Source organism: Melospiza melodia, chromosome 12, assembly GCF_035770615.1.
Source record: "Melospiza melodia melodia isolate bMelMel2 chromosome 12, bMelMel2.pri, whole genome shotgun sequence".
In the NCBI taxonomy this organism is placed as follows: domain Eukaryota; kingdom Metazoa; phylum Chordata; class Aves; order Passeriformes; family Passerellidae; genus Melospiza; species Melospiza melodia.
The window spans coordinates 21162742-21187583 of record NC_086205.1 but is presented as its reverse complement, the minus strand read 5'-3'; the positions used below and the strand labels follow the sequence as shown (position 1 = coordinate 21187583).

The 24842-nt window shown below is 37.8% G+C and overlaps 1 long non-coding RNA gene across 3 annotated transcripts in view; it reads left to right on the top strand.

Annotated features, from left to right (window-relative positions):
• LOC134423819 (uncharacterized) overlaps positions 1-24842 on the top strand; it is a 257787-nt gene that overhangs the window by 150835 nt on the left and 82110 nt on the right. Inside the window, exon 1 of one of the 3 annotated variants that reach the window (XR_010029201.1) lies at positions 19187-19375. The exons of the other annotated variants lie outside the window; for them this stretch is intronic. This is a non-coding gene — a long non-coding RNA (uncharacterized LOC134423819). Of the gene's footprint in view, positions 1-19186; positions 19376-24842 lie in introns of those variants that run through there. 3 annotated transcript variants of the gene reach the window in all.

Here is a 24842-nt window from a genome sequence, read left to right as displayed (position 1 = left end):
CCTAAGCAGTTCCTCTTCACAACAGGCAGATAATAGTGCCTTTCAATTTATCATACGAGAAGTCTAAAAGAACCATGGGAACGATTGGTCAGGTGACAGTTTGATGGACAGTTTGACAGCCCTTAAAGCATCATGGGAAATGGTTGTCACCTGATTTTTCAGAGCAACTGGGGAGATAACCTTCAGCATGACAGGAAAAACAAAATTCTGAATATTTGTGTACGGTTTGCTAACAGCCGTAATGCTCACTTAAGTGATAATGGGGATGAATTTAGATTACTTGAAATGGAGTTATCTGTGCTGGGATCTGTTTAGCCTGTAAATGTTTTTGACATCTTTAGCTGCCTTTCAACACTTTTACTGAATGTAATTCTTCAAAGAGAGGTAATGTAAGGATGGATTATTTGGTTTGTACTTGGTCAGACTCTCTACAGAACACATGTATTGTCTCCTAAATGAAATTGGAAGAACAGATCTAACATTTTTTTCTTCTTGCTTTGTACCTTATTGTCCTGACTACCCAAAAATTATTCCTTGCTCACTATGAAATACACTCTGTTAGTGTGAACCAGGCAGATGTTTGCACCAGGAATCACCCTCATAATGGCCACTTCTGTGGACTTCTGCTGAGATTCACAGACAGGTCAAATATTGACCTGATGAACACCACATCCTACTCTTAGGCCAAGACTGAGGCTTCTGAAAATGCTGTCATTGCTGCCACCCCCATTTTACTGCTGGGGGTAAATTCAAGATGCAGTTTTCTTGGTAGTGTAGTTCTGGTACTTGTCAGAAACACTGAAAATAAAAAACAAATCTTAAAAAACAAGATCACAACTGTATGTTTTGAAGGAGAAACTGGGTGGCAAAAATGGTCAAGCATTTTTTCTTTAGCACCAAAACCTGGATGCATGTTGTGTGGTACATTAAACCAATGCAGAGATCTCACCTCCCAGAGGAGCAGAGGAGGTTGGCATGAAGGGTGGAAGAAGCCCTGCAAATAAACGGATTGGTGCAGTCAGGAGGACATGCACTGGAAGCCATTCCTATCCTTAGTTTGAAACTTCTCAGCATATTTGAGCAAGCCATGAAGGTCTCTCAGATTTTTCTGTTTCTGGTTCTTCTTTTATCAATCTAACCAAGATGCCATCATATCCTCTCACTCCTTCTGTATCAGTGATGTCCATTCCACCTTCAACCAATCCTGTGTTTGCAATCTTGTGTTTCCCTGCTGTCAACATCTTTTGGTTTTGAGGTTCTGAGCTCTTCTTGCAGCTTTTTTTTTTCTCCTGATTTTTATCTCCATTTTCTCTGTTGCATGTTGTATAACAAACACAACCCCTGACTGCAGAGCCCTGTTCTATTAAATTTCTAACATCATATCCTGCCTTCTTTCCCCTTCAGAGTCCCTCTTTTGAAACATGCTTCAATGCTTTCTGTAATGAAGTTTGTAAACCATATATTTCTTCTACAAGAAGTTGTAGTGGCAATACTGTTGTTTTCTCTCCCCTGCTGAGGGACAAACTGTATAGACACATATTTATGATCACTGGCTGTACAGAATAACACAGAAATTAAGTAAATAAGAGAGCCCTTTTTTCAGTGTAAAATTGATATTCTCTCCTTGTCTTTCCAGAGACAAATTTTAATGTATCATTAAAAGTTTCAACAAGCTGCAGACACTGTCACAGTTCTGCTGTCAGAAACTTCAACATTGCACTGCTAGCATATTTAGTATTTATGATGTTATATAGAATATATTCTTATTTATTTTATCCTTTAGACAATGTTGACCAGATAATTTTGTATATTTTCTATCATCACTATCAGTAGCATTTATGTATTCCATGATCTGAAGCCTGTTGATTTTTCACACTGCAGTTTAAAAATAATAATAACTTGGAGAGTGACTGTGTGCAAGCATGCACAATATGTCTCCACACACGTCCCCCTCTACACTGAATATCAGCAGAGTGAGGTACAAGTTAATTGCAGGCTGGTTGTGCCTCTGGATGTCCACAGCACCAAGGACACAGTGTCTCTGGGCAGGCCATGGCAGATGGCGTGTTTGGATGTGGGTTTTTCCAGATGAAGGTAGAGAAATCTCTCTTTAGGCTTTCACAGCTTGCCATGTAAATACTATTGTTCTGGTCAGCTCTGATTTATATCCAAGGCTATGGTAAGATAAAAAAGGGCCCTTACCCTTCTGTCACAAACTCCTCTTTGTTGAAGTTTCTTTTGTCAAGTAGCTCATACTCTGAGTCATCTTTTTCAATACTGTGCTTAGTTTCAGAACTCAGTATTGTTTTACTCAAAATACACTTTAATTGCACACTTAGTATTTCCTGAGTAAAATTTGCAAGTTTACTATCTGCTTTAGATTTAGTATTGTAACAGATTTTATAACATTTTTGCACAGCGATACTGAAAGAATCATCTATGTTGAGGTTTTCTACATTGTTTTTTTTAATAATGGTAAAATCTCCTACTGCAAATGAGTTTAACAAAATATTTCTGAGTGTATCCACTGCTTCTACAGAATGCAAGTTGCAAGTGAAGGTTTTTCTGCCTGTATTTTTGCAAGCAAACAATGTGGTTGTCAGAGAACCTAATCAGTATTTGAGCTGACAAACAACCAAACAAAAAAGGTATTTAGCAGGGCCTCTGATTTCCCTAATGACAGAATATACCCATCAAGGAAACTCAGTAGCAGCTGCTCCATTGTGTTAAAGATTTGAAGATGTCTTCGTTTTGAAAAAGTTTGGAGGGTTTTCTTTACTTTCACCAGAGAATATGTAAAGAGGCATTTTTATTTCTTTTTGGTGTGGGAAGACAGAAATCAGCTGATTAACCAACTTAATACTGCTTTCTGTGGCTGTGTAGTGGGTTCTTCAGTTTCAAGACTAAATCTTGTGTGTCAGTTGTGATCAGATAATTGCTGATAACAAACACAAGTCACTCACTGGGCTCTCACATAGCATCCATCTGGAAAAACACCAACATGCACCACATGGAAAAGAGGAGGATCCTCATCTGCTCGTGGATGACTGTTTATTTCTTATACTGTTAACTCACATCCTCTTTGAATATTAATTATTTTGTTCTAACTGCTTGTTTAATTTAAGTTCATAGCATCCACTGCCATAGTGTGATGAGGCTTCCAGACAGTTCTAATGAAATAAGTACAGTATTTGCATGGTTGGGTGAATGTTTATATCTGTTTTTCCCTTGAGGTGGAAAATTGATCTTTTGCTAAACAAGATAGATATTGATAAGAACACTGATATTGAGTCCTTCTGAAATCAATGTTTTCTCATAACTGATTACTGAATTCTTGGAGTAACATCAAAAGGAATTCAGTAATTAAAGTGTGAAGGCTTGAATCATCTGGGAAAAGAGAAAGAGTGAATTGTAAAATCAGAGTGAATGACTTAAACAAGAGAGGTAATCCAGGATAAGGCAAAAGTAGTCAATAAAACTGCAATAGGGGAAGCAGGAGTGACAAGGAGAATGAAACAACAGATGAGAATGACTTCAGTGAAGAGCAGCTGGGTTGGAAGCAATAAGAATAAAAATCTGGTAGTTTGACAGGGGCAGAAGAGCATTCCTGGCTGTCACAGCCTTCATCCTAGAATTTCATACAGTATTCTAATTGCCTTTTACTGCATCCATGTATTATGGAGACATGGACAGAGCCTTGTGAGAGGTCCTTTTATGCCTATTTCAAATTGGTAGAAGTATCTCATATCCAGGAGAATCACAATCTCCAGAGAAATGTGGGGAGATGATGCCTGCAATGGCAGCAGCACTTTAACGAGACAGTGAAAGACAACAGGGTTTCTGTGTTACATCACTGCATCACAAGGCACAATTTTCAAATTGTGAAATCTGTAATTCATTGGCAGAATTAGATATCCTTATATTCAACTGCTGATGGCAGCTTGCTATATTCTGAATTTCTCTGGAATGCAAGGGTGGATTCTTAGTTATAATCCTTGCAGCAAGGATGCCTGCAGCATTGGGGGCACTTATGAATATTTGGAGGAGAAACGGGAGTGCTGTTCACCAAACAAGGTACTTGACCACTTAGTCAGAAGTGCTGACGGTTCCTTATGACACTTTTACCCGTCAAGAAGAATGTAAGTAGGATTCATGCATCTTGGATGTGTAGCATTTAGAATATTTCACACTTTGTGAGTGTTCTGAGCTTTAGAGAGAAGAAAAGAAGCAGCATTTGTTTGCTGGCATAGGATGCATCTTCACAAGAGGAGCTTTGTGAGTGTACGTGTCTACATGTTCTTTTTGAAGTACTTCACTGCTGCTTTTCAGCGTTTGGTGTTTCGCTGGTGACCTGCAGGCACTTAGCTCCTCCATGAAGCATTGTCTACCACAGACAGCTCAAAGGGCTCAAATTCATAGTTTCAGTAAGAGTTCAGCTATGAAACAATAAGGCTCAGGCACAGACATGTCAAAGCAGGTGGCTTCCTCACCATTTCACTCTTCCTGAATTCCTGTTGTTGCTCTCAGTGCCCCTGCTTCTCTCTCTTCATCTGGAATATATTCCAAGAAAGCAATCTATACAAGTGTATGTATGTATTACATAGGTATACAAGGCCCCTAGAGAGTTACTATAAAAAATATTTCGTATTTATAATAGAAATCCTCAGGACTGAACTGAGTTCACAAGTTTGCTGGAGTGATAGCAAATTCACAGTGATCATAATGAGGTCATTGTTTCCCTAAAACAACGTAAAACAGACAGACAACTCCGTTGTCAAGTCTTGTTTGTTTACACCTTGTTTGTTGACATCTTTGTCATAAAGTCAGGGTCAACATTTAAATGAATCTACAGGTCCACTCACATCTGCTTTTTCAAATCTGAGCAAAATGGTTGAAGTAATACATTTGGGAAGTTTTACAGCTTTTGATTTATCAACATCCCCATCAGTAAGAAAGTGTGAGCTCATTTATGAACTCATTATTGTACCCTGAAGTGGACACACAATCTATTTCAACTTACTTCTAGAATGCTGAATCTAAATTAATTTGTCTTAATTGAGACACTTTTTTGCATTTGATATTTGAAGATAGGATTAATTCACAGCCATCTGTTATCTTATCTTGCCTTGGTTAATGATAGGCCCAGCAGTTTGGGGAAATGAAATGAACAGGCACAGGGGTCACTGTCATTATCTGGATCATTTCATGTGATGCAAATTAAATCAGGTACATCACAGCAGCTAAAACTGCATGCAGTTCATTTAGTGAAGGCTCTCACATTGATCAGTTTTGATTTTAGCTCAAAAAGTTCATATTTCTGTCTTCGAGGCACTGTCTTTGGTACAAGTCATGTGCAAAGGGTAAACAGGAGGTGTGGTAGCCACTTCCTTTTGTCCCTTCTTGATTCTTTAGGCAGTTCTTGCATGCTGGGGTTTGGTAGGAAAAGAAGCATATGGATGGTGGGTGTTCTGAAGGGAAGCAACTTTCCCCAGCTACACAAATATTGTTATAAGCTGCTATTGTGCAATCTGTTCACGTCTATAACTGGAATTGATATCCAGGAAGGTGATTTAATTTTGAAGAGGGAGCAGGAGTGCTGGAAGCACAGCAACATAGGGATGACACTAAGGATGTTAAATATATTGAGTTCAGAAACTGACAATTACAATGCAAATTTCACTTGTGAACCTGCAAACGCTCCAGTTACCCTGAGATGTTTATTTTCCATTTGTTGTCATCTTTAGAGGCATTTCTCACTTGTTTAGCCTCTAATGTATAGATTTTCTTACCAAAAGAACTAAACATAAGATTTTGACTTTCAGCACCCTGGTGATGAAAACAAATCCCAGAGCTAGCACAAAGCACTGCCAGAGCTGATAAATACTCTTCAACAGTGATGAAAATTAGGCACTGACATGATTCTGGCACAGGCAGAAACTTTCAAACAATGTTGCTGTTATTATTTTGCTCGTGAGGAGAAGCTTTTACTCTAAGACTAAATCACTTATCTGACATTTAATTAAAACTTTAGTGCTTTTCATGTTAAAACCTTCTCAACAGAAATGGGGGCTGGGAAGTGAAGTGACTTGACCAGTGCCCTGTAGTGAGTGTTCAGCTGTTCTTGGACTTGCATGCAGGAATCCTGCTTTCCAGTCTCATCTGGTTCACATCTTCCAGCTCAGACACACTGCAGTTACAGCAGTTGCACCAGCATTATCCCTGGTTTGCACCTGTGTTTTCCAGGATCAGTTTCATTAGTGTATTCACATTTTATTGCCTTTCTCTGCAAAAGGCCTGTGCAAGAGTTTTAATGTTCGCTTTCCTTGACTTAATAGTTTAAGGCTACACCAAGTTTATTAATTTTGTTATTATTATTATTATTTTGCTAATGCACTGTCTTGTGTATTTGGTAGTAAGCAGTTTCCCATCTGTGGCTGAATGATAGAAGCTAAAGCTGATATGGATTTTCTATTTTCCATCACTCCATATCATTTGTAAACTCTTTAGTTCTGTAAAAGATCTGCTTTAAATAAATAAATGTATCCTGACTAATCCTCTTTGAATAAGTGGAAAGCATTTAATCCCATGATTCTGTAAATCCAGGGTAGCTGTCAAATTGTGTGTTCATTTTTCTGCATTATCTAAATCGGTTTGTATCAGATCTTTCATTGACAACAACAGTTTGTTATTTGGATTAAATACCTCTCGTGCTCTATAACCTTTCATTTAAGAGTCATTTGCATCCCTTTTTTGGCTGCTACTTCAATCATCTGTATTTTAACAGTTCTTTAGGAATATTTGCTGCTAAATATTCACACTGCTTTTAAAACTGCCTTTTTTTCCCAAATTCCTAACACTTCTTCAAGATCTGAAATTCAAACTATTTTTGTTTGTGTCACCAAGAGGCTGGATTCATTTATCAGTTTTCAATATAAGAAAATAAAAATAGATGACTAGTGAACTTCGTTTCAAAATTTTAAAAAGTGGTTCATTAATTGAACAGCAGCTGGGGGGAAAAACTAATCAGCTCATTTCAACTGCACTAGCTCATTATCATTTTGTCTGATGAAATCTTTGGTGGCTGGTTTCATGGGAAATGGGTCCTTCATACAGTCGCCCCTGAACTGTCTGGAAAAAGGTCACTTGTCCCCATACAGTAATTAAAACTCATGTCAGGAAATGCACTTCCATTTTTTAATTGCTAGGGATAGAAGCCCTCTTGTGGTTTTTTGACATGAAGGAAATGTTTGGGCTCTTCCTGTTCTTCAGAAGAATTTCAATGGCTTGTGCTGATGGATAGTGATTTCTGAAAACAGAGTAAATGTGACACAGAAATTCATGTCCAAGGAGCTGTAACGTTTCTTTCCACTGTAAATCTCTTATCAGTGCCCACAGGGATATGGAGGATTGCATCTCTATTCTAGTTTGCACTATCCTGAGTTGGGCATGACTTTAATTTGGGAACCATAGAAGTTTTGGAGATATTACATAGAATTTAGGGGTCTATGTTACTCCTGAACTTTTTAATGCTAACACCATTGCTGTAGGACAGACCTTCTTTTTAAATGTGTTTCCCAATAAATTAATGTAGATTCATAAAAGTAAAGAAAAGGAGAGCCAAGACTGCCAGATTCTCTTCCCTGTTCTTGATGGTTTTGGGGCAAACTTTTGTCTCATTTTGAGATGGTTAAAATTCAACTTTCCTCTAATGAGGAAACTCATTTTTTAAAAGTGCTTTGAAACAGCTACCTTAAATGTATGAGAGATGTGTATAAATTTAACAGCCATTATTTAAGTATTTGATTTCTAATGATTTTACCAGTGATGAACATTGCTGTAGAGTAATAGAACTATAACTTTTAGAAATAAAGTTTTTAATGATAAAATATCCAAGCATACTTTTAAATATTTCTACTCAATGAAGAAAAATCTTATTATTCAACTGTAGCTGTTGCCACTTAATAATAGCATATTTATAAATAGAAAAGTTAAGTCCTTTTTTTTATCTTGTATGCTAAATAAGTTTATAAAACAAGATATAAGTGATTGGTTCCATGGTTTCTCAAGTCTGTTATATATTTGTGCAGTTCTTGTTCAATCTGTGCACACCAGCATAGCATTATTTAGGTCATGGATAAGTGACAGAAATTCAAAACCCCCTACACACTACTTAGACATGCTACTTAGCTAAGTACTCATTTTTGTGAGTTAAATTCATTGTGCATCTGCTGCAAAATAATTGAGGAAAGACTTCATATAAATTTTGTAATTAAAAATTGCGAGCACTGACAGTACTGGGAAGTACTGAAAACCAAATGTTTTGTTTGCACTTCCACACTGGGACACATTTTCAATAAGAAAACTGACTGGCTGTAAAAATAAATTCTAGTTAAGTTTATGAACTCCAGTTAGGATTTGAAAATAACTTCCAAGTTTTTTTCACAACAAATACTGTATTTCTTGCAAAAGAAAATATGTATTTAGATTAAAAGCATTGCTTGCAAGTGAAAAACTTTCTTCAGGAAAATTTATGTAAAAGCAATTCCTTTCTAACTTTACTTTTACACCGGGCAGGGGATGTGGTGGAATATCTGCTTACATAACCATACTGCTTACGTCTTCTGTATATGAAAGTTCGTGGTAAAGCCGGCGCAAGGGGAAAAACTTGGAAAAGTTCCTTATGGTTCTCAAAAATTGTAATTTAAATTTAATAACAAAATTAAATTTTCACACTAACTTTTTGCCTTGTCCAATGGGTTGTATTTTCTAGTTTCTCTCTGCCACCATGAGGGCAAAAATTTACTTTCCCTGGACAAGTTGCTAACTTAACCTCACCAAAGAGCTGAAAAGTTGTCAGGATTGTTGCCCTTCATAAAGAGATGGTAAAACTCTGAGCTGCATGGTTAAATCAAAAACCTCTGGTGATGGTTTTCAGCCTGGTTTCCATCTGGATTCTCAGTGCTTGAGAGGAAAATAAAGACTCTTAAATCTTCTGTTGGAAGCATCTCATAGGAAGAATGAGATGGTTCATCCTGTGCAAACAGTCCCCATGAACTCAGCCCCAAAGAGGGCAGTGCACATTGTTCATATTGCAGATCCCATCTCCTCTGTGGTAGATACACACTATGGAGCACAGCATCTGGGAGCTATTTAAGTCTCTGTGTACACACAGATATGTGTGCCTGATATAATGTGGGGTTTGGCCTCTTGTGCTGCTTAGCCAGACTCGCCAGGTTAGAGAGGCATTTTTGCAGACATTTGGTAATGAATGACCTGCTATGGTTTTGAAGAGATGTGGTCTTCTCCTACAAATACCTATGAGTTGTGTGTGTTCACCACAGGAAGAAAATTGTAGACGAACTAGAACTCAGAGGTGCTGCACAATAAATCTTTACCCTTATAGTAAATGAATTGTCATGTGTACTATGAGTTTAGGTAATTTGTTGCCATTGATGCACAGTTTCACTGTTGCTCTTCTTGGTAGTGAAGAACCTTTCCCACCTTCCTCTTTAAAACTCTAATTTTAGAGTTAATAACTCTGCCCTTCTTTTGCAGCTCTGGAGCTGTGTCTGGTTTACTTTAACTGTGCTCTTCAAAAAGCAGCTTTGTGCTTTGAGCTTTTTCTAATAATTATATTTTGTACTAATACTGCTGATATGAAAAACAAGCTTGAAAAGAGCATATAATGGTATATGAGTAAACAAGAGTTTTTCAGTGACTTTCTTGGCATAGTCTGTCAGGGAGTTTAATGTAAATTTAGTTCTCTCCTAGTAATTACCTTAATGGTGGACAACTCCTGGCTGGGAAAGACACACTAGAATCAATTTCATACTTTGATACAAGCAAGTTTTATGGGTACAATTACTAAATAGAGAAAAGATCATATTTCAAAACCTTCAAGAAAGCCTTGTATCCCCTGCCACTGTTTCTGCAACTAAAAGCCACTGGAATTGATCTCTTTTGCACACCGTAATGTGGCTAACCTAGTCAATTTTTTTTATTGCAAATTCAGTGAAAATGAGAAGGTGTATTCAACTACTGTGCTTTTCCTGATATAGTTAAATATAACTTTTTCAAAATTTCAGAATGTATTTAGTACAGGCATTATATATTTTGTTCTATTGCCTTGGGAGCCCTAAGTAACAAATTGGTAATGGTCACAGGAAGAGTGAAGTGGCTTAAAGTGTTCTGCTTATTCTGTAAATATGTATGAATTCAGTAAAGATTTCTGAAAATACTGTAAACTTCTTTGAAGTTTTTATTTTTGCTACCCATGGTTTAAAACACTTATTCTTTCTTAAATGCATGCCAAATTTCCAGAGTAAGGTGTCTGTAATGGCTATTTATAAAGATTGCAGCTTCTTCTACATCAAATGCCATCATGAATCACTCCACCAGTGGGGGCCTCTTTATTTCAAGCAGGAGAGGTGTTCATCTAAATGCTGCTGAGGTCGCCTGAAGGGAAGCATCTGATGAAATTATGTCAGTGTGCCCAAAATCTGTCTCATGGAATTCCTGAGCAGGCCAAACACGAACTTTTGTGTGTTTAAATTAGTGTAACATTCTAGTTTTGCTTTCACATGGCTGTGTTCTTCAGTAAGATGCTTTCAGCATTGCATTCACCTAGCGCATGAGCGCAGTCAGTGTGGCTGGTGCTCCAGCCTCAACTCCTTGCTGTTGGCACCCATTCCTGGGGACTGGCCCTGAACGTGACCCTGCAGACCCCCGGGTGTGGCCTTTGCCAGTGCCACCACAGGCCCACTGTGCCCATGGCACACCTGCACTCTGCATCTGAGGGGCACAAATGACAGTGGCAAACGTGGAGCAGCGACTCGGTGCAGTCTGGCAGCTCCGCTGGGTAGAACCACCTGGAAGGGAAGGGCAGTTTTGTCCTGGGGAAGGTGCTTAGGAAAGATCTCTGGGCTTAAGTTGCATCCCTGTTTTCCACTAATCCATTTGCTTTGCTGGGGATTTGTGCTATGATACCTTCTTCCCCTGCCTCTGAGCTCATGGCCGTGGCAGCAGCAGTGTGAGAGTTGTGTCAGAGTTAAACCTGGCACAGGGACTCCCCTGTGTCACACACAACCCAGGGGTCTGGGCTGAATTCCCAAGGAAAACCTGTGATAGAAATGATTCCATGGATGCAAAACACACAATCCCCAACTACCACTCACGCCTGGTTAAGTAGATAACTGTGAGTTTTAAGGAAGTTTACGTGCCCAATGCACTCTGAATTTAAGTGTTGCTTTAATTTTTATCGGCAGCCTTTGGTGGCCAAATCCATCCCACACAGCCATCAAATGCATATTTTGGGCCAAATTGGCATTTTGTGAAATTCTTCTAGTGATGATAGACAGGAAAGATACACTACATAAGCCAGCTCCAAGTAGCTTCACCAAGCACTGTGTTGAATTAATGTCTCTCACTCTTCTCAGTTTGGTTTACCAAATAAAATTAGAAACTGTGCTTTTTAAATTGGAAATTCCTACATCCAGTCCTTAGATTGGATGTACCGTCCAGTACAGATGAAATTTTGCCAAATCAAAGGAAGACTATAAATTTCTATATTTTAAATAAAAAAATTCAGTGAATATTATTGTGATAACAGATGAATGCCCTACACTCTCTCCAAAAAGCTAAAACTTTAACAAGTTGGAAGTAAAAAAATATATATATAATTGATAATTGTTATTCTGGGGAGGGAGGGGAGGAAGAACAGCAAGATTTAGAATTAAAGAAAACATTCAATCTTTATCAGGTATCATAATAATGAAAAATTGATATTTTATGAAGAAAAATCCTCATGCTGTTAAGTTCAGTAGGGAATTAAATTTTGCTTGATATTTATGTGGGGTTTTTTTCTTGCCATATACTTTTTCATTGTTTTATTTTAAATTACATTAAAAGAATCTAGGCTTTTACATTGAAATAAAAGTCATAATTAATAATCTAAATAAATATTTTGTTTTCAATTCTGAGAATTACACTCTGATCATCCCCTTTAATGAATTAGAACCCTTTGAGGATGGAGCTTGTCATTAACACACATCATCAGCTGATGCATTTTAATAATACATAGAGTTGGAAAAGAGAGGAAGTGTGAGCTACTGAAGCTTGCAAAACCAATCCCCTAAAGCTTTCATGTTTTATTTGAGCATATGTTTTGGAAGTGGTCGTGTTGACACTGGTGGCACTAATCTCCTCTTTATCTTGTTTTGATTAAAAGGATATTTGAATATTATTTTTGGCAAACTTTTATCTAGCATCAAAGGGGTTCCCTTGTAGCAGCTAGAGAGAAATGGCTATAATAAACACATTCTATGATACACTTACATCACACATTATAGCCACTGCTGCTGTACTCCAAGAATGCAAAATACTCCTGAAAAAAACAAATGAGCTTCCTTTCAATGCCAAGCATGTGAAAATGTCAAATTATGCTCTTTTTTGTTTGTTTGTTTTACATACCAAGCTTGACTTGCTTCAGCTGTCTGAAGGAAACTGTGCATTAGATTATTCAATAATTTAGTGATATATGTGGTTCAGAGACAAAATGTTACAGCAGTTTTATGACAGATATTTTTATCTTTTATAAAAGCCCACATCCCCTTTTCTTTACATCTCCTTTACCACCTATCAGATGACTGGGTTACCATTGAATTGGGATGTTATTTATTTGCACCTTATGTGGTATTAGCTGTATAAAACTTAATTTTCAAAACACAGAAAAAAATAATTTTTATCATTTTGCTTTAGAGAATGTGCAGTTGTGTTGTCCCATGGATTGTAAGCACAGTGCAGTCCCTCACATCCTCAGTCACTGCAGGACAGCTTACAGGGAAATGGTTCATAGTTTTGATAAAATATCACAGACCCCTGTGTTCTGCTGTCATTTGCAATTTTGTGACTCCAAAGAAGAGATCAAGGAGTGCACAGGAGATCAACTTGTCTCTGTATTTGTGATTCCTGAGGTGCTGGATCAAACCTCAGATCTCCATTTCAACATTCGGCACTATTAGCATATTACTTCTCTTTCTCATTTCTGTGGATGTGTTTATAAATCACATTGAGTGGTTTAAGAGCTTGCTTTTCACAGACCCCATGCTGCTTATTTGGTTTTAAATATGGATTAAAGTGTCTAATTTTAGGTTTTAAATTGCATATGCACTTTTAATTGAGAGAAATGGAATTCATAGTTGGTCAGTAAAACTAGATCACTTTTCTGTGCAATTAATTTCAAATAAGCCATTTTAACTGTCCAGAGCAGAAACACATCCCCACCTAAAGCCTGCAGTACGGATTTGTTAATACTGGGCCTCATTGCTCAAGGAAAGAATAGAATCACACAGTGTAATATGGTGAAATTATTGGTTGCAAATTATTTTATTTTCCATCCTATCACCATTATACTTCTGTGATTTTTCAAATAATTTGTATATCATCAGAATTACTTACTATTTTTTATTTCTTCTTCAAAAGCTGCAAATGACTCTCCTGTTGGTCATCTGGTTTTTCACAGAGGGTATCTTCTTTCTGTTCTTTAACCATTCAGGAGTCACAGAGGGTGATTCTGTGATTCCACTGGCTGACACTCCTCTGCATTTGGCACTTCCATAAAGCACTTCTTTATTGAGAAATTCAAAGTTTGTGTGATCTTGTTCTGGTTGTTCTGGTTTTTGTTCTTTTTGGAAATTTCTGTCTTGGCAATGAGTGCTGGTTAGATTCAGATATTCAGGTCACCGTTGTGTACACAATGGTCAGGCAACTTCTCTTTGCAGAATGTTGCCTCCAACTCTCCAGCTTTTGACCTTACTGCTCTGTGTCCTGGATTAATCCCCCTGGCAGAATATTCAGTTGTTCTGGTTCCCTGCATTGTTCTGTCTTGTTTGTTATGTTGCTGTAGTTGTGCTCCTCCTCAACGTGAATGTCCCCAGAGTCAGAGCTCACATGAGTTTGCTCTGGACTTTCAGAGATTAGAGGAACGTGGTCAAGTTTCCTGCTTCTGTACATTTCTGTTCCTCTTCCTTTGGTACGTCAGAGAATTCCCGTTCCCCATCAAAAAGTACATTCTGAGACTCTGGACATGTTGTTCTGCTCCTGATTGTTCAGGGGTTTTTTTAACAGATTGTTCTGAAGAACAAACCCACCAAGTGTTCAGGTCAGCTTTGGTGTTTAGGTTGTTTCTGTTCAGCGCTGGTTTTTCATGGTCTGCTTTGTAAGGAGCAGTGTCAGTGCTCACTACCTTCTGCTGCTTCTAGTGGGATTTTTATAATAATGTCACTCAAAACCAAAGAATTTAGAATTGCTGGTCCCAAAAACTAGTGTTCTCTTATGGTGGGAGGGCAGTGGCACATTCCAAACTGATGTTCAGAAGGAATTCGGAATGCCTGGTAGTTGCAAATACTTTTTTCTGCTCCTCTAATCCAGGTCTCTACATCTTAACAAGTAATGTCTTGGAGCACACTGAGCTCCAGTCGCTAACTAAGTGGTCCCTGACTTCATCATCTGTATGGCAAAGACCATGTCAGTCTTTAAGAACCTGTATCAAGTCATGAGACCCAACATGGACTCTCATGTTAAATATCAACAGTGTTACCTGCCCTGAAAGCAGCAAACCCAGTGGCTGGTGAAATTTCCAGACTAGCTGCAGGCCTGAAGAAATTCCTTTATTGACTTTGTCACTGGTAACTCCTTGCTTCACATGCTGCCTTTGCTCAGACTCTCAAACACAGAGAAGGAGCAGAATAAACACACTTGGTTTGATGGAGATGGTGACACAGAGAAGAGAGTTTAAGGATATGTTAATTTTCAAGTACTTTACTATGATTAAAAATTAGTTCACATTAAAACAAGAGCTATGACTACTGTCTGAACTTCATAGGGCTTTATAGGAGATTATATTGAGAGCCTTTTCACTAGTCTCTGTCATATTGGTTGAGTTGATGCCTATAAAGCATTCAAAAATCATATTGATGAGTGTTAGAAAAAGGGTTTATTTAGATTGATAGAATCCCTTATAATAGCATTCATAACAAAATCCTTGGTATTTGCAGAGTGATGCCTTGATTTCTCAAAGCTTCTTTATAGAAAGCTCTGGTTTTGGGTAGTTATCCTTTTGACATGAAAGGGTTTGCTGGTGTCCCTCTAGGAGCAGTCATTTTACAACTTTATCTACTCCACAAAGATGCAGTTAAAATATTTGCTATTCCTGCAACACTTCTCTTCACAAGTAATGGTCATCTTGGAAATGACCAGATCCTTGAATTGTCTAAGTGAATCCCAACCCAAATTTTGGCCTAATAAAGCTTTTTCTTTATTTTTCCCCTTTTGGTTGATATACATGAGTTAGGTGTTTTGTAGAACATGTATTTGGTTTAGATCAGTGGTAAAACCCAGTGAAGCAACCTGGAAGAAAACAGAAGTGATAGATGGTTTTCTGGCTTCCATTCAAAACTCTTGCTATGTTGTGGAGTACTTACTATGAATGCTTGGCAACAAAAAGGCAGAGATCCTATGTTATACAAATACTTAAAAGCTTGTGCCCAGAGACAAGAGAATGAAAAAAGAGGGGGTTTTATACACGTAGTCCCTCTCCTTCACCTCTCCTGGGAAGTAGTTATGACATAATAGGATTTGAAGGTTACTCTTCAAATTTCCTTTCACCTTCGAGTGAGTAACCCATGTCAGGCATCACAGAAAAGCTGTGCTCTTGACACTTAGGGATGCAAAAATGGCTTGAAAGGAGTCTTTCTGTTAGAAAGAATTGGAAATCAGACTTGCAAAAGTAAAAACTTAATTCTATTCTTCTTTTTCTTGTTTAAATTGTCAAGCCATCATGCAGGTTAAGAAAAAGCTGAGTTTAAATACATGTGTATAACAGCACACAATGGCTTTCAAGGCCTCTAGTTTAAAGTTTGCTTGGGTGAAAACCAGTTGTGTCTTTCCTTCCTTGCATCATTAAGTTGTTTTCTTGCTGGGAAGCAAGAATATTTTATTGTTTCAAAAATATTAACATTTAATCTCATAGGTTAAATGGCTCAATTAATATCACAAGTAAATATTTGGGGGAAGGGGTTGTCTTATAATTGCTTATCAGAGCCTTTTTCAGAGTCTTTGAAAAGATAATTGGGCTGGGAAATATGACTGCTTGAAATATTTAAGAACAAATGTCTAGGTGGACAAAGGTGTTTCCTAGAAAGCATTATTAATTTCATAAAATGTATTTTAAAACAGTTGTAGCTGATTTTTGGTACAGTTCTTTCCAGCACAAATTTGTATTATAATTGCAGTTAACTGTTTAAAATGCAATTTTAAATTAACTAAAGATGAACCTGATTTATTTCCTTTTTATTCTCTATTGTCCCTTTTCAAATCATATTTATGTACATTAATAGCAGCCATCCTCCTTTCATCTAGTTAGCACAGCAGTACACTAACTCTGTTATTTACTGATTTTAATACCAGCTATTTCTCTCTGGATATTGGTACATGGGCATAGAATTCTTTGGAAAAGTAACAATAATGAAAGAAATGAACAATATGAATTTTACATAAAGAATTCCCTCGCTAGTCCTCTAATAGTAGTAAAACAACTGCAATGCATTATCTGCTGTAATTTCTCATACCTTTCTTCCCCTCACAATAAAGGGTCCTTTACACTCAGAATTCTTTTCAGTAACAGGTAATTGCAGACCATGGTTAGTCTCCTTTTGGTTGAGCTTTGGTCTTTTGTTGGAGCATGGGAATTTCAGATCAAATCTCTCCTGATTCTTGTTTGCCCCTCTCTTTTGGAAACCAGTAGAGGGTAGAGATATCCAGAACTAATATTGCTGATAGACTCAGAGGGGATAAAAGAGCTGAAAAGAATGTTTGAGAAGCATTTCATCCACTCTGTATGTCTTATTTAGATCTGGAGTGAATCCTCCATCATGGCCCCACCTCTCAGGAAGGATCCAAGGTAGCACAACACAAATTCCAGAACCCCTTTCCTGAATAAATTAGTGAAGGGGACTTCAAGACTACCCAGTCCTGATATTTGCTGATAACGCAAACACAGGAAAGCCTATAGTTAAAAGCTGGTGATAGTGCTGGCCTGAAGTGAGAAAAACTCATAGAGATTATCAGCCTGCAGAAAGTTGTAGAAACTTCTAAAGGCTGTAACTTGAACAGAACGGGATCTGTGAGCAGTTGTATCTTTTATTGCAAAGTAAACAGGGTTTTATATTTATTACAAAATCTTTTGGCCACCCCAAAACAGAGTTACATTTCTCCTTTAGTGTTTATTTAAATAATGAGCCATAATGAGGCTATTTTAGTTTCAATTTTAGAGTCCTTTCCAAGAAGGAACACAACCCAATAAATAATTATCAGTCCTTCCCAGTGTTATATTTAATGCTCTGAAAACCGCCCTTAATTGTACAGCAATCAAAAGTTTTCACTATATTTCCATGCAGGAGCTAAAAATTCTGACAAAATTAAGAGGGGTGTTTGGTTTTAGATAGAATTGCATCTCTCTTCCATCTCAACATCACTAAAACCAGTGATGGGAATGGAGCCAAATTCTTACCAATACATCTGAACTATTGCAAAAATCCAAGGACAAATTTATTTTATTTTGCAGTGGCATATACTTTCTCCTAATTTTGTGGGAGTGTTTTTTCTCCCTACAAGGAATAAATTTCACATTCTGGAAATAAGTTAGTCATTCAGAAATTCAGAATTCATGAAGCTGTTCCAGCAGAGAATGGATACGGAATTGCAGCAAAATCTCAAGGTCACTGGGAATATTCTTTGGGGTATTCTTATGTGGCTTATCTGTGCTCACATGCCTAATTTTTTTTTCAGTGCAAAGAATAGCCACTTGCAGAGAATGGAAGCCTTAGCCCGGCCCTGTGCCATCCCTTATTCAAGTTCTTTTATACTCCTCTTTTTAAAGAAGCTGTCAAGTTCTTTTCTGAAGCTGACAGGAAAGGCCAAATCTGCAGTACAGGAAGAGAGGCAAAAAAGAAACTTTTTGTGTTGATGTTTTACTAAGTGAGCTAAGGAGAATTTTAGAATCATGTAATTTACTCTGGAGGCATTTACTGTACATAGCTATAGTGATGGTAATTTCTTTCATTGTGGAAGTGAAAAGATAACCATCAATCAGTTGTCAATTGGTCAATTGCAGAAGTGATGAAAAGAAACTGGTAGGAACAATCACTTCTGTGGCTACCTAGACTATTTGGGGTTTTAAGGAAAATATGGGAACTGGAGTCTGAGGAAAAGGAGTGAGGTTGAAACATAAAAATAATCGGTGCAGGGGTAAATGGATCTCCTAGAACTATTTTCTTTTCTGCACTGTGTAAATGCTGCAAAAACAACGTGGAGTTTACACTGAACTGAGTGTGGTGAAAGCTGGAGATGTGATGTGGTGCAAGTACAGGGACTGGTTAAATGGAGGTTTGAAAATTGAAGAATTTTTTGTTAAAAATTAGCAGGCAGCTGAATTATTTCAAATATTCTTATATGCCCAGCAGGAACTGCATTTATAAGTTTATGTGTGAAGGAAAATGTGATTTGTGTTGTTACAGAGATAGAGAGGCATCATTATGTATAAGTTGCGAAGTGTAAGGAATACCATGAGGGCAGGTATAGGTCTGTTTTTATGTATATAACATGGAAGCTGTTTTTAAAACGAGCCTCATGGCACAGGCTGGCATGAACGCTGTGCATTTAACAGTTATTTAAGCAGTGTGAAAGGCAAGTGTTTCATTATGTATGCATATTGCAGGGGGGGGTGAGCTTAGGACAGAACTAGGAAAAAGATTAAATTCATTTATTTATGAAAAGAGTTCAAACATTATCAATACGGGGTGGTTTATGCTGTGGTGTTTTGTTTCAGATTTTCTTCCCCCCTTCTGTGGTAGGTAATAAAAAGGTTTACAGGCCCTCCAGAAGGATGAGATATCATCAGTTTGTAATCCAGCCCATGGTTTCCTAGATACCGTATTGTCTATTCTGTTCCGCTATGTGAAAAATGTTGAATATCAACAATGGGTTTCAGTGCTGTATTGTTGAGTTTTGTATGAACTAATCTAGCTTCACTAAAAAAAAAAAAAAAAAAAAAAAAAAAAAAAAAAAAAAAAAAACCTACAGCTTTGGACAAAAGTCTATAGCCAGTGCATTCGTAACTCCCCATGCACAAGAGCTGACTGTGGCTCTGGGAAGACATTTTACTCATTTGATTTCTTTTTTCTTGTAGTCTTCTTGTCCAGTTCTCAGGTGTTTGCCACCTATTAGAATTTCACCTGTATGGGTCCTGTGCTTGAGAAAGTCCCAGGACTTGTCAGCTGCATAGGCCTCATAAAAGACAGCTCTGTTCAGGGTTTGAAAGGTAAGATTTTGCTGAAGTCCTCTGCTGTCTGTGCTGAAAGGTGCTAACTTTATTGGCCTAGTTCTGAAACTTTGCAGCTTATCACTCATTTGGAGCTGGTGGAGAGGGGAGCAGGTTTCAGCTTAGCAGGAAAAATAACCATTTCTGGAGTGATAGGTGATGGGGCTGGAGGGGAGGTGGAATTGAATGGAATTTCCTCTTATAGAAACTGAATTGTAACTAACTGCTGAAAGTGAGGAGTGTGTACCTGCACAGTGAGGTGTGAGAGAGCAGGTACTCTGCAAATAACTATCCTTCAAAGACAGGGGAACAGTGCAGGGGAAAGTGTTTGACTTGTGGCTAGGATATTTCCAGGGCATGGGTAGCACAGGGAATCGTGTGGTTTGGAACTGCTTTGCCACGAGCACTAAATTGTTTTTTCCTTTTTTTCTTTCTTTCTTTCCTCTTTCATTCTTTTTCACTTTGGTCTCAGAACTGTCTTAATGTTTTTGGAAATGCTATTGGGGGTGCTGTTTGCTTAAAATAAAGTGGGTGGAGAACAATTGAGGGTAAATAAGATTCATGATCAGAAATATTCTGTCATTAGTCAAATTTCTGAAAGAATTTGGGGTTTTTCCTCTTCTAATAAGTTTTTCCTGGGTTTATTAAAGCAATTCAGCGGTAAGCAAAAGAGCCTACAACAATAAGAATTTACAGATGTATGAGCTGTGGTGAACTAGATTAGATGTACAGTAAATATTTATTTGTGAACTTAAAAGTGTCCTGTTAAATGTTAACTATATGCATTTTATGTTAAAATATTTCTACCTTTTTCAATGCAAATTATTTTCTATATATGTATTTATATTTGGAAAAGAATTTGTGAATTATTTTATTTTCTTGGAGAAACAACTTTATGGACAAATACTTTTACTGTAACGTGGGAAGAGTTTTTTTCAGTGGAGAAATGGAATTTTGGAACTGCTTTGTTTATTTTAATACGAGTAACGCGCTGCTATTGCGGTTAGTGACCAACTCTTAAAAATCGTCCAGGCATTTTCTTGTCTCTGTGGAGGATTCTTGAGGAAGCTATGCCAGCTTTTAAAATGTTCTCTTTGCCCTGCTGCAGTGAGGATGTTTTTCCCATCCCCCTTTTAACCTAGGCATTAGAAGAAAGTACAGATGATGCTTGCTTAACCCTGCATTTAGTGCCAAGCAGTGATGTGCTCCCTATGAAACCATTTCTGACCCTCTGCTTGCAGTGGTGAGCCTGAATTTTTCCCCTTCCTTGCCCATCATTGTCGGTCAATTATGGGATGGAACTGAACCAGAAAATCTGGTACAGTCTGGCAATTAGTACAAAGGGTTTCCAGTCTAGTGTGAAGGCAGAGATGCAAGAGCCCCAGCAGCTAGAGAAATAGTTTTGATTGGCCATGGACATTGCCTTTTAGTGCTGCTTGGTTACTTTCTAAAGATACTGGCTCTTCTACCCTACAGGTCTTCTCCTTAAAGTACTGCATTACGGGCCTACTTTTTATAAGTCTTTTGGGAAGTGGGGGGGGTCTTCTTTTTTTAGCTCTAGCTTCTCCCATTTGCAGACTGTCATTTTAACCCATCAAACAGACACATTTTGACTTGTACAACAAAGAACCAAGTTATCAACATTCACAGAAACTGACATTTTTAATTCAGGCTTCATTATGTCTTCGGTGTATGACAGTGAGCTACAAAGACATTTAAAGGGTTTTTTTTTCGTTTTTTCATTTTAAATTCAGCACTGGGATGTTTATCTTTCTTTTAATGCTCATATTTCCCTTTCTACCTTTATTCTTTAGTAATATATAATTAGCATTATCAAAACCATCAGCTATTATCCACTATGACTTTTGACCTTTGTTTTTATCTACCTAGCATTTTCCAAAATAAATTGCTACACAAATTCTGTTTATGTTACAGTAAAATTGAATTTGTGAAGCTCTGTAATACAGTCATCATAAAAATAATATCTTTTGAAATTACTAAGATTTAATGAATGATTACATATACATAAACTTTTAAAATATCTGGTATTGTAAGATAAGAATTAATAATAAAACAAAAATTTTAATTCAAAAATAACACACAGAAGTCAGGCCTTTCAAAGGCTACCAGTGAGTCTGCAGCGGATATTTTCTGCTATCCTAAGAGCAAGCAAAAATCTTGTATAAGTTGGGTTGAAGTTAGAAGAGCCAGTTATGCCAAATAAAAATTATAGACTATTATTTCCAGGAAATCTGGTATCTTTGCCAAGTATATGAAGACAGGATTCATTCAAACCTTGTTCAAAACCAAAATGCAGTATAATTAGATAGCACTGCAAGCAGTTGACAAAGTAATAGGAACATCGAGCATTCAACCATAACCACAGTGTTTTGTTTGTGAGAGTTGTTGTTTCCCTACGAGTCAGCAGTTTCTGCTTTATGCTTGGATAACTGTGTATTTAGGATGTTGTCTTTTGTGGCTGGAAAAAAGTAAATGTGTGACCTAATCTTTGTGTGCGCATGTGAAATATTACAAATACAGGTCCCAAGTTTCTGTTGTCATTTTTTCTTCATTCTGTCAGCCTCTGCACAGTGGTGCTCTGGGAATCCCTGAAGGTGGCTTTAGGCACATGGTGGCAGAATATTCCATTCAGCACTTAAATACTCCCTGGCTGTATTAATGGCAAGAAATACAGGATATTAATGGCAAGAAATACAGGAGCAGGGACTGTAAATATGATGACAAGATTAACACACTGCCCACTTCCATCGGGTGCCTCTTGTTTTTGTATTTATCACTCATCTTTCCCAGCTGACTGATGGCTGTCACTCAACAGCTTTCTTTGGCTGCAAAGAGAAGGAGCTTTCTTTAAAGATGTCAGCAGAGTGTTGAATTCCATAACAGGTCATTTGCACGGGAGGTCTACATAGAACAACAAATTAGTGGCTTCTCTTGTAGATCTTTTGATAGCATATATGGGAAATGATGTGATAGTGTTGTTTATTGCACCAGGAAGATGATAGCACAGTGTAGGTCACAATCTAATTTGATTACCCAGGGGCACCTTCCCAAAGGATGCACTGATGATGCTTTAGACAGGAACTGTGTAGAATAATTATCCAGATACCAATATCTGCCAATTTCGTTCATTTACCAGAGGAACAAACAAAATAGTAACTTAGATTCAAGTGCAGGCAAAAAGAAAACTATTATTGGTTTTGACTTGGTCTAAAGAATTGGTGCAAAAAGGCACCAGAGCAATTTAAAATTTTTAACACTTGTGGTTTAAGAGATTCCCAGAAATTACTCTGAATGGTACACACCCCAAATCCACTTAATTTTTTTTTTCATTTTTTTATTTCCTTTTGTCTTCAGTGACCAAGAAAATTTGACACTGAATGGCGACTACCCCATCTTAATCTGTAACTCTTGAGTTACACATTATGGCCTCCAGGTAGTACTTCAAGTACTCACACAAACATGGTTGAGCTGGGAGGTTTGACAGTGGATCAGTGTCAGAAAGTTTAATTGTGAAGTGATTTTCAAGGAGATAAAAATCTGTCCCTAGCTTTCAACACTTTTCTACCAAGGAAAATTTTAGTTCTATGCAAGGGTTCTCCTCTCTCCCTCCAAATGTGTTTTCCAAATGCTGCTTTGCCTATTAAGTATTTACCTATAATTAAAGTTTCAAAGTGCCATTTTTCATATGAAAAAAATGAGGAAGAGAAGGGCTGAGTTTAGGACAACATTACCTCTAGGTGTGGGTTGCTGCTTTGGCAGTGTGTTTGGAATTTATTGAAGATCTCCCCTGTCAATGCATAGCAACAGTTTTTTTAGTGGTGACTCTCATAACTGCATTCTGGATTTCATGGCCACTTTAGATTGCCCTTCACCTCATAATAACAGCTGTCTTCACAAAATTAATTTTGGATAAACTCTCCACTGCAGGGTCTGTTCTTACTGCCATTATTATTCCAGTTCTGTGATTTCAGTAGAATGGTGATTAGAACTCAATGCTTCACCCCTACAGGACTCCAGCCCTTGGGCTCTGTTGGTTGATGTTCTGTCACTCTAATGAAGAAGTTTGGCTCAGTTGTTGGTTTTACTGCTCTTCTAGAAAATCAAGCCACATGTTAGTGGCTCTCAGGTGGAAGGTAACTCTGCGCTGTAAATAAAGTCATGGGAATAACATGCAAGTACCATAGTTCATATAGAAGTATTAAATAATATCTACAGCATCAGGAACCATCTGTTCTTGACATCTGTTTTCTGAGGCAATCTGGTTTTCTGTTTTCTGTCTTGGGGGGAAAAAAACCATAAAACCAAATAAATAGTAAAAAAAAAAGGCAAACCCGCCATCATCATAAAGGTCAGGAGTGGGTGGCTGTGGTGCAGATTGACTCTGCCAGCTTTTGCACTGCACTCAGGAGCCAGTCTCTGCTCTGACATGCTGAGGATCTCCTGGTCTCCATTTTTTCAGCTGTACTCTTGGGCATATTGCTTTTGTTTTTGCTCAGTGGTTAAAGGTATCTGGGAACAGACTGGATCTGTTGAGCTGGGAAATGACTTGGACTAAGGGCACTAATAGAAATTTACAGAAATTTTGTAATACAGAAGAGAAATGAGGTCAAGCCCATTGCCTGAGCCATGATCTACCAGCTTGCCTGCTCCTGGAAATGTTTCCTTTGCATGACAGGTCCTCCTCAGCATTTCTACTCACCCTCTTCCTCAGGGTGGGAAAAGCAGCTGAAAAACCTCACTGTAAGAGATTTTTAGACATATTACAGGGTTTTATGCTCCCAGTTCCCATTGATTTTCAATTCAATTTTCACTCAGATGAAATTCAATAGGAATAAAATACCTAATTCCTTTATGCCATTGAGAGCCTTCTGTCCTGGGTCTTATGGTAGGCTGTGGAACGAGTGAGCATTGGCTGTTAGTGGGATGTGACAAGCATTAAGAAGTAAGAGATTGGATCAGTGTATTTCATGGGACTTTATACAAATCTGAGCAATTGGCATTTCATATAAAGGAGAAGGGGAAAAATTACTAGTAAAGACACGGTGATAGCAGTTTCTCAAAGAACAGATCCCAAAGGCACAAGCAGAAACTGTGCCATTGCAGGGGATGACAGGCTGTGTACTGAGACATCTTTTGTTAGCACATGAGCCTCAGCCAAAGACTCAAAAAGGAATCAGATTTTTAATGAGAAGCCTAAGGGACTATGATGAGCCTACAGAGACAGAATTGAAGTAATCAAGACACAAAAATGAGATATGACCAGAAAGTTGCATGAAACTGCACTAAATGAGCTTTCAAAGCAGTAGCAAAACCAAGCTACAGGCTTGCTGTCAGCAGAAGATGGTGAGGGCAGTGCAAATGAGGTTGAAGATGGAGAGGTACCTAATACCTGCAACATATAGTATTTTACTTTTAAAGAACTCAGCTGTAAGGAGATGGCTACCAT